Below are 6,394 nucleotides of genomic sequence, written 5' to 3'. Positions count from 1 at the left end.
ATTTTTTAAATTTTGTAATACATAAATTTGAAAATTTATAAATTTACAGCAAAAAAAATTAAATAATACGAAAATCATAGTTTTTTTTTTCTAATTTTTTATTGCAGAGCTTTCAATGTTTAATAAATTGGAAAATTTTAACAAGTAATTAAGCAAAAATTTATATAATAAAATTTTATTATAAAAATATATATAAGTTATTTATATATTTTTCTTAAAAATTATTTTATTATATGGTTGTGTAAAAATTAATAATCATATATTTTATGAAAACAAATATAGAATATTTTATTTCAGCACAGAAAAATTAATTAATTCTACATAAAATGGATTTGATAATAAATTAGAAAAAATTGCATATATATATATATATATATATTATATACATATAAATCAATATTAATCAAATAAAATATTTTTAAAATTTTTTATTTTCAGTTGATTAGTTAATATTTTTAATTAGATAAATTAAAATAATTATTATATGTATATTTTATATTATTCTATTATAATTAATAATTGAAAGTTAATTTGTAAGTATTAATGATTTAAATTATTATACTATTATATTATATATTTACACTTTTAAAAAATTAATCTTTTTTAATTTTTAATTATTTTAGAAAAATTGGCTAAAATCTGCCCCTTTTAATATGGGTTGACACATTGGCCCAACCCCTTTAACACGACCCGTTTGGGGTATGTTTTCTCACAGGAAGATAAGCACTGAAGTTTGGCTTCAATGTATCAATTTTTATGGGTGTTCATCAAATTTGGAAATTCAGTACCTTAGTTGTATTGTATATCAGATTTTGAAATCCAACAACTATAATCCTAAAAAAATTAACCATTATTTTTCTCCGGTTCACATCACTTCTTCTGAATAAGCTATTATGGGTGTTCTTTATGATTACCTCCATGATTATATTATCCGGTTTGTTATTATGAAGATTGTAAAATAAGAAAAAAAAAATGTTTTGGAGGTGCAGAGAGAAAGACGTGAGGTATACGATATTTCTTAAAAAAAGTTTGCCCATCCCATGAGAATGTTTCTCTCTGCACCTCCAACTTTTCTACAGCACCCCAAACTGTTTTGAAATACCGAAAATGACCTTTAACCAGCACCCGTCACACACAATTACCGAATTTTTAGATCCAATTTAAGTAGTAGCAGCTTTTGAGAACTTGTTAAAAAGATTATCGAATTTCGATATTTCATTAAGAAAATAATCCGATTTCAAAAATTAATTAAGAAAATAATAAGATTTTCAAATTTGATAATTCTTTTAATTATATTTCAAAATTCACTAATTTTCTCTGACATCTCATAATTTTTTTAATCAGATTTCAATATTCAATAATATTTTTAATTAGATTTCAAGATCCCATCATTTCTTTAACCAGATTTCAAAATTTAATAATTTTCTTTAATCAGATGTCAAAATTTGATAATGTTCTTTAATTTTATTTTAAAATTCAATATTTTTAATTGGATTTCAAAATTGATAACCTTTCAAAATATTTTTAAAGGTAAATAGTTGATGAGCTGAATAATAAAAGTCAAAAAGATTATTTTTAAGAATTTAAAAATGTTCAGAGAAATCTTAGGGTCAGGCGGAGAAGTGACCTCCCATGATTTTTGACGGGCCAATAATTCCACCAATGCATATAAGCAAAGTCATAATACTTCCTCAAAAACCACATTTTACCACATTTCATAGGATAGAAATAATAATAAAAGAATTCACCCTCTCCAACTTTGATATACCAATTATCAGTATAATTTACATTTTTAATTCACACAAGTTATTGTGTAAGCCCCACATTCATCAATTGTTAACAATCCTGTATTCGATGCCAAGGACCTGCTATGCCAAAATCTCCAATTTTGAAGACTAGAAATTAACACACCAACTTCAATCACAACTCCCAAAACATTGAATCGGTTAAAAATATCGAAAAACTAGCACACGATGAGTTAACAAAACTATAGATGCACTAGTATGAGTGTCAATAGTGACAAAACAGTTACCATGTAACTTATACAATAGACGAAGTATTACAAAGACAAAAAACTGAATTTCATTACGCAAACCATCAATTGGTCCTTCTAAGTTAAGAATTAAGACTTAAACAATGCCAGTTTCAATGCTAATTCGTGCATCCTCATACCAATTTCATTGCAGTGGCTTCTCGATTATATGCAACATTAATGATTAATCAAAAAGATGAAACTTGAACAAATTTTCAGCCAAGCAGATGCGAAGCCTCAGCCAGCCAGAATTTTTCATCAAATATCAGACGGTAATTCCAAATAAAATAAATCATCATCGGCTTCGCCACAAGCATGACAACATAAAACTAAAACAAACAACACAGTTCAAACGAAGAATAAAAAATGTAATCGCACAAAACGGCTCCGCAGATCATAAAGTATGAAATCCACAAATTCCTATCAGGATGCGAAACAAACGAAATTCACTTTTGATTTTGGTCCAATCATAGCATCACTGGTCACTGCAATTAAAGCTACCATCGACGTGGCATCAGACCTAACCCTAGAAAACAAAATTAAAAACTAAAAAAGAATTTAAATAACAACAATTAAGAAAAAACACACCCTCAGAGACCCGTTCCAAATCACACACACAGCGCCACAAAGAACAAGTTCTTCGATTGGCGCTGCGTTTAGAGTGTCATACGACACTTCCTATCAATTATGGGAGATCTTCCTCACAGGGCATTTTCGCTTATCCATTGTAACTGAATCTAACATGTACAAAATTAAGCACAAAAACGATGACTATGAGAGAATCACATACTATTGAATACATCAAGCCAACCCTAACATGACATCGCACTCAGTTGCGAAGCCAACCCTAAAACAAGATCGCACTCAGTTGCGAAGCCAACCCTAAAACAAGATCGCACTCAGTTGTGAAGCCAATCCCACTGAGAAAGAACTTTGGATGTGAGATTTATAGACATGACTGTGCCGTTAGGGTTAGAGAAGAGCATGTCAACGGAAATGGGCTTTCAGTAATGCAAATGGCCCAAATGTGTTTTAATTATATACTTGAAAAGATATTCTAAACAACAAAATGTTTAGAAAATATTGAGTATAAAAACAATAATCAAATATTTATTAAAATACATAATGAAATATCTCTTTTTATTTCCTATGAATAATGAATTACTTAAGTGTAAATTAATCAATATAATCAAAGAGTAATACAAGAAGTTATGTAATTAATCTCGAAAGAAATATTTTATTATTTACCTTTTTGCTTCATAAATTTAACATCTTAAGTGGTTTTTCAAAATTAATTACTTGTTAATGTTAATTTTCTCTTTAATAAAGACATGTGACAAACCAAATGTGTGTTCAATTATATTTACAAATAACGGAGTTTAAAAAAATTAATAAAACTAAAATTGTTATATTAAAAGTGTATTTTTTTCATATTGTATTAAAATGAAATATGTCATTAGTTATTATATTGAACTAACTATTGGCCTAAAAAACTGAAAAAGTATAGAACTCCAAACATTAAAAGAAAAAAAAACACTAACCCAAACTATTGACAACCAAAGATTAATAATATCAATGACATTTTATCAACACGAGTTGTACATCATTTAATAGTACTTTACTAACCAAGCTTAACCAAGAAATATGAACATACAAAGAAAGGTTGATTCTCGGACAAGTGGTTGAATTGTCAATAGAAAAAAAAAATCAACCGATTTAGATATCAGAGAATAACAACAAAATTTGTCATGGAAATCTCATTACGAACAAAATTATTAAAAAAATTTGGACAAAATTTAGATACTAATATTGGAGCTTGGTATCTTGATCGAGCAAGAGAGCACAAAACCCCTTTGCTGGTTTCCAAGGAGCTTATGTGATGGCTTGGAGGAAAACCAAAGAAAGAAGGGAGAAGAGAAAAGAAAGGAAGGAGCGAAAAAGTAGAAATGTAACACTTTTTTCTCTAATTATTTCTTTGTGTTTCTGAACTTAGTACAAAAAAGAAGTCCTACCTTAAATAGAGTCCATAATAGAAAAGGGGAAAATAGGGAAAGGGGAAAAACAACCCTTCTTAATAAACCTTTATTCTATATGAAGAACGAAATTGATGCAGAGTGGAAAAACAATCAAACGGGTTTGCGACAATCATGGGAAAGAAAGCAAGAAAGACGAGAAAGAGGGAAAGAGAGAAAAGCAAAACTGATTGTGTGAAAAGATACTAAATGAGTCTTTATTGATTCACTTTAGGAAAGGGAAACAAACTTATACAAAGACTAAGTGATGCACGTAATAATAGACTGTGTAAAAATGGTTTTAACATATTGATCATTGGTTGTGTGATCTTCAGGCTGAGCAATGTGACCCCCAAGCACCACTCTCATGATGGGCATAGATATCAAGCAGGCCCAACTTGGATATAAGAGTGTTGAAAAGAGTTGGAGGAAGAGCCTTGGTTAGAATATCAGCTTGTTGGTGATGGGTGTTGATGTGAAGAAGCTTGATGAGACCTTGTTTGACCTTTTCTATATTTAAATGGCAATCTATCTCTATATGCTTGATTTTGTTGCTGTGATAATTTGAAGTCATGATCCTCTGGAACAGAATCAGTCTTTCCTTCTTGATTCGTGTCCACACTATTCACATTACCCCCTTTATTATTTGTTTTATAACCTGGTGGAAATCCATGCTTTTTATAGCAATTGTCAATCATGTGACCATTCCAACCACAAAAAGAACAAACCCTTTTGCTATATTTGACATTCTTGTTGTCAACGTTGTTATTACCTGGATAGTCGTGCTTCTTGAAGCAAACAGATTCAATGTGACCAGCCTTTTTGCAGTAGCTACAAGTAACAATAGTGTTGTTGATCTTGATCTCAGTTTCCATTCAAGACATTTTTCCTTCCAATATGCCTTTCCTACTAAACCACGTAAGAGAAAATTTTTGAGATGGATGGGATCGGATCCATCATAAGGAAATGAGAAGTGATGTTGTTGTACTGCTCATTGAGGCCTCTCAGGAATTGCATAGCGTGATCCTCAATCTTTCTCTATTGAAAAGAACTAGTGAGACCACAAGAACACTTCGCAGAGCAATTGCAAATCAGATCAGGCTGAAAACTAACGAGTTCATCCCAAAGAACGCGAATACGTGTGAAATATTTTGTGACAAAGGAACTTCCTTGTTTAAGGGAAGATGCTTCTAGCTATAACTCATATATACGCAGCAAATTGCCTTGAAAAAATCTAGATTTGAGATCCTTCCATATTTTGTGACTAAGTGATGCACGTAATAACATAATGTGTAAAAATGGTTTTAACATATTGATCATTGGTTGTGTGATCTTCAGGCTGAGCAATGTGACCATGATCATTATTCTGACAACCCTAACTGCAGAAACCCCTAACCCTGACAAACCCTAACACTAAAGCCCTAAATAGTAGGGTTTTAATACTCTCCCCTCAAGTCAGATGATGTATATTCATCATACCAAGCTTGAGAAGAATAGTTTAAAAGGATTTGTGATGGAGAGCCTTCGTGAAGATGTCAATGAGTTACTCGGAGGAACGAATCGACAATAAATAGAAGAGTTTGTTCTGAAGCTTTTCACCGACATGACAGTCCATGTCAATGTGTTTGGTATGCCCATGGAAAGTAGGATGATAAGCGATATGTCTTGCAGATTGATTATCATAGTAAAGGACGGCTTGGTCTATGGGTTGAACATGCAGATCATGGAGAAGGTAGCTAAGCCACTGTAGCTCGCAGGTGGTAGTGGTCAAGGCTCTATATTCGACTTCTGAAGAGGATCTCGTCACTGTGCTTTGTTTCTTTGATTTCCAAGAAATCAAAGATGTGCCTAGGAAGACACAGTATCCTGTTACATTATGTCTTTGTCAGAACATGTAGCATAGTCAGAGTCGTTGAAAGCCTTGATTTGGATGTCATTGGAGGCAGCAAAGAAAAGGCCATTAGCATGACTCGCCTTGATGTATCTTAGGATATGTTAGGCTGCTTGTTGATGGTAGATGATAAGTGCCTGCACAAATTTGCTTAGTAGGTGTACAAAATAACAAATGTCAGGTTTGGAGTTACACATATACAATAACTTCCCTATTAGGCGTATGTAGGAATTAGGATTTTTGACAAGTTCAACTTTGTCAAAAAGGACTTTAGTGTTGTTCATGAGAGGGGTCTGACTAGGTTTGCAGTCCAACATTCATGTTTTGGATAGTATATCTAATGCATGTTTTCGTTGACATAAGTGAATTCCTCTTCTTGATCTAGCCACTTCAAAACCCAAGAAGTACTTTAAGGGTCCTAAATCTTTAATGCCACTAGTGGTGGGTTCATGTACACTT

At 31.7% G+C, this 6,394-nt stretch overlaps 3 non-coding genes across 3 annotated transcripts; all 3 read right to left on the bottom strand.

Moving 5' to 3' along the window:
* Positions 1-2,261: 2,261 nt before the first annotated feature.
* Positions 2,262-2,337, bottom strand: LOC114164934. Its single transcript, XR_003599668.1, has one exon. It is a non-coding gene; the product is annotated as a small nucleolar RNA snoR77Y (small nucleolar RNA).
* A 59-nt stretch (positions 2,338-2,396) lies between these two features.
* Positions 2,397-2,553, bottom strand: LOC114164942. The gene has a single exon (XR_003599676.1). It is a non-coding gene; the product is annotated as a small nucleolar RNA snoR2/U65 (small nucleolar RNA).
* A 64-nt stretch (positions 2,554-2,617) lies between these two features.
* Positions 2,618-2,743, bottom strand: LOC114164930. The gene has a single exon (XR_003599664.1). It is a non-coding gene; the product is annotated as a small nucleolar RNA Z112 (small nucleolar RNA).
* Positions 2,744-6,394: the final 3,651 nt, after the last annotated feature.

This window comes from Vigna unguiculata, chromosome 9 (genome assembly GCF_004118075.2).
Source record: "Vigna unguiculata cultivar IT97K-499-35 chromosome 9, ASM411807v1, whole genome shotgun sequence".
Lineage (NCBI taxonomy): Eukaryota > Viridiplantae > Streptophyta > Magnoliopsida > Fabales > Fabaceae > Vigna > Vigna unguiculata.
This window is presented reverse-complemented; position numbering and strand designations above follow the sequence as displayed.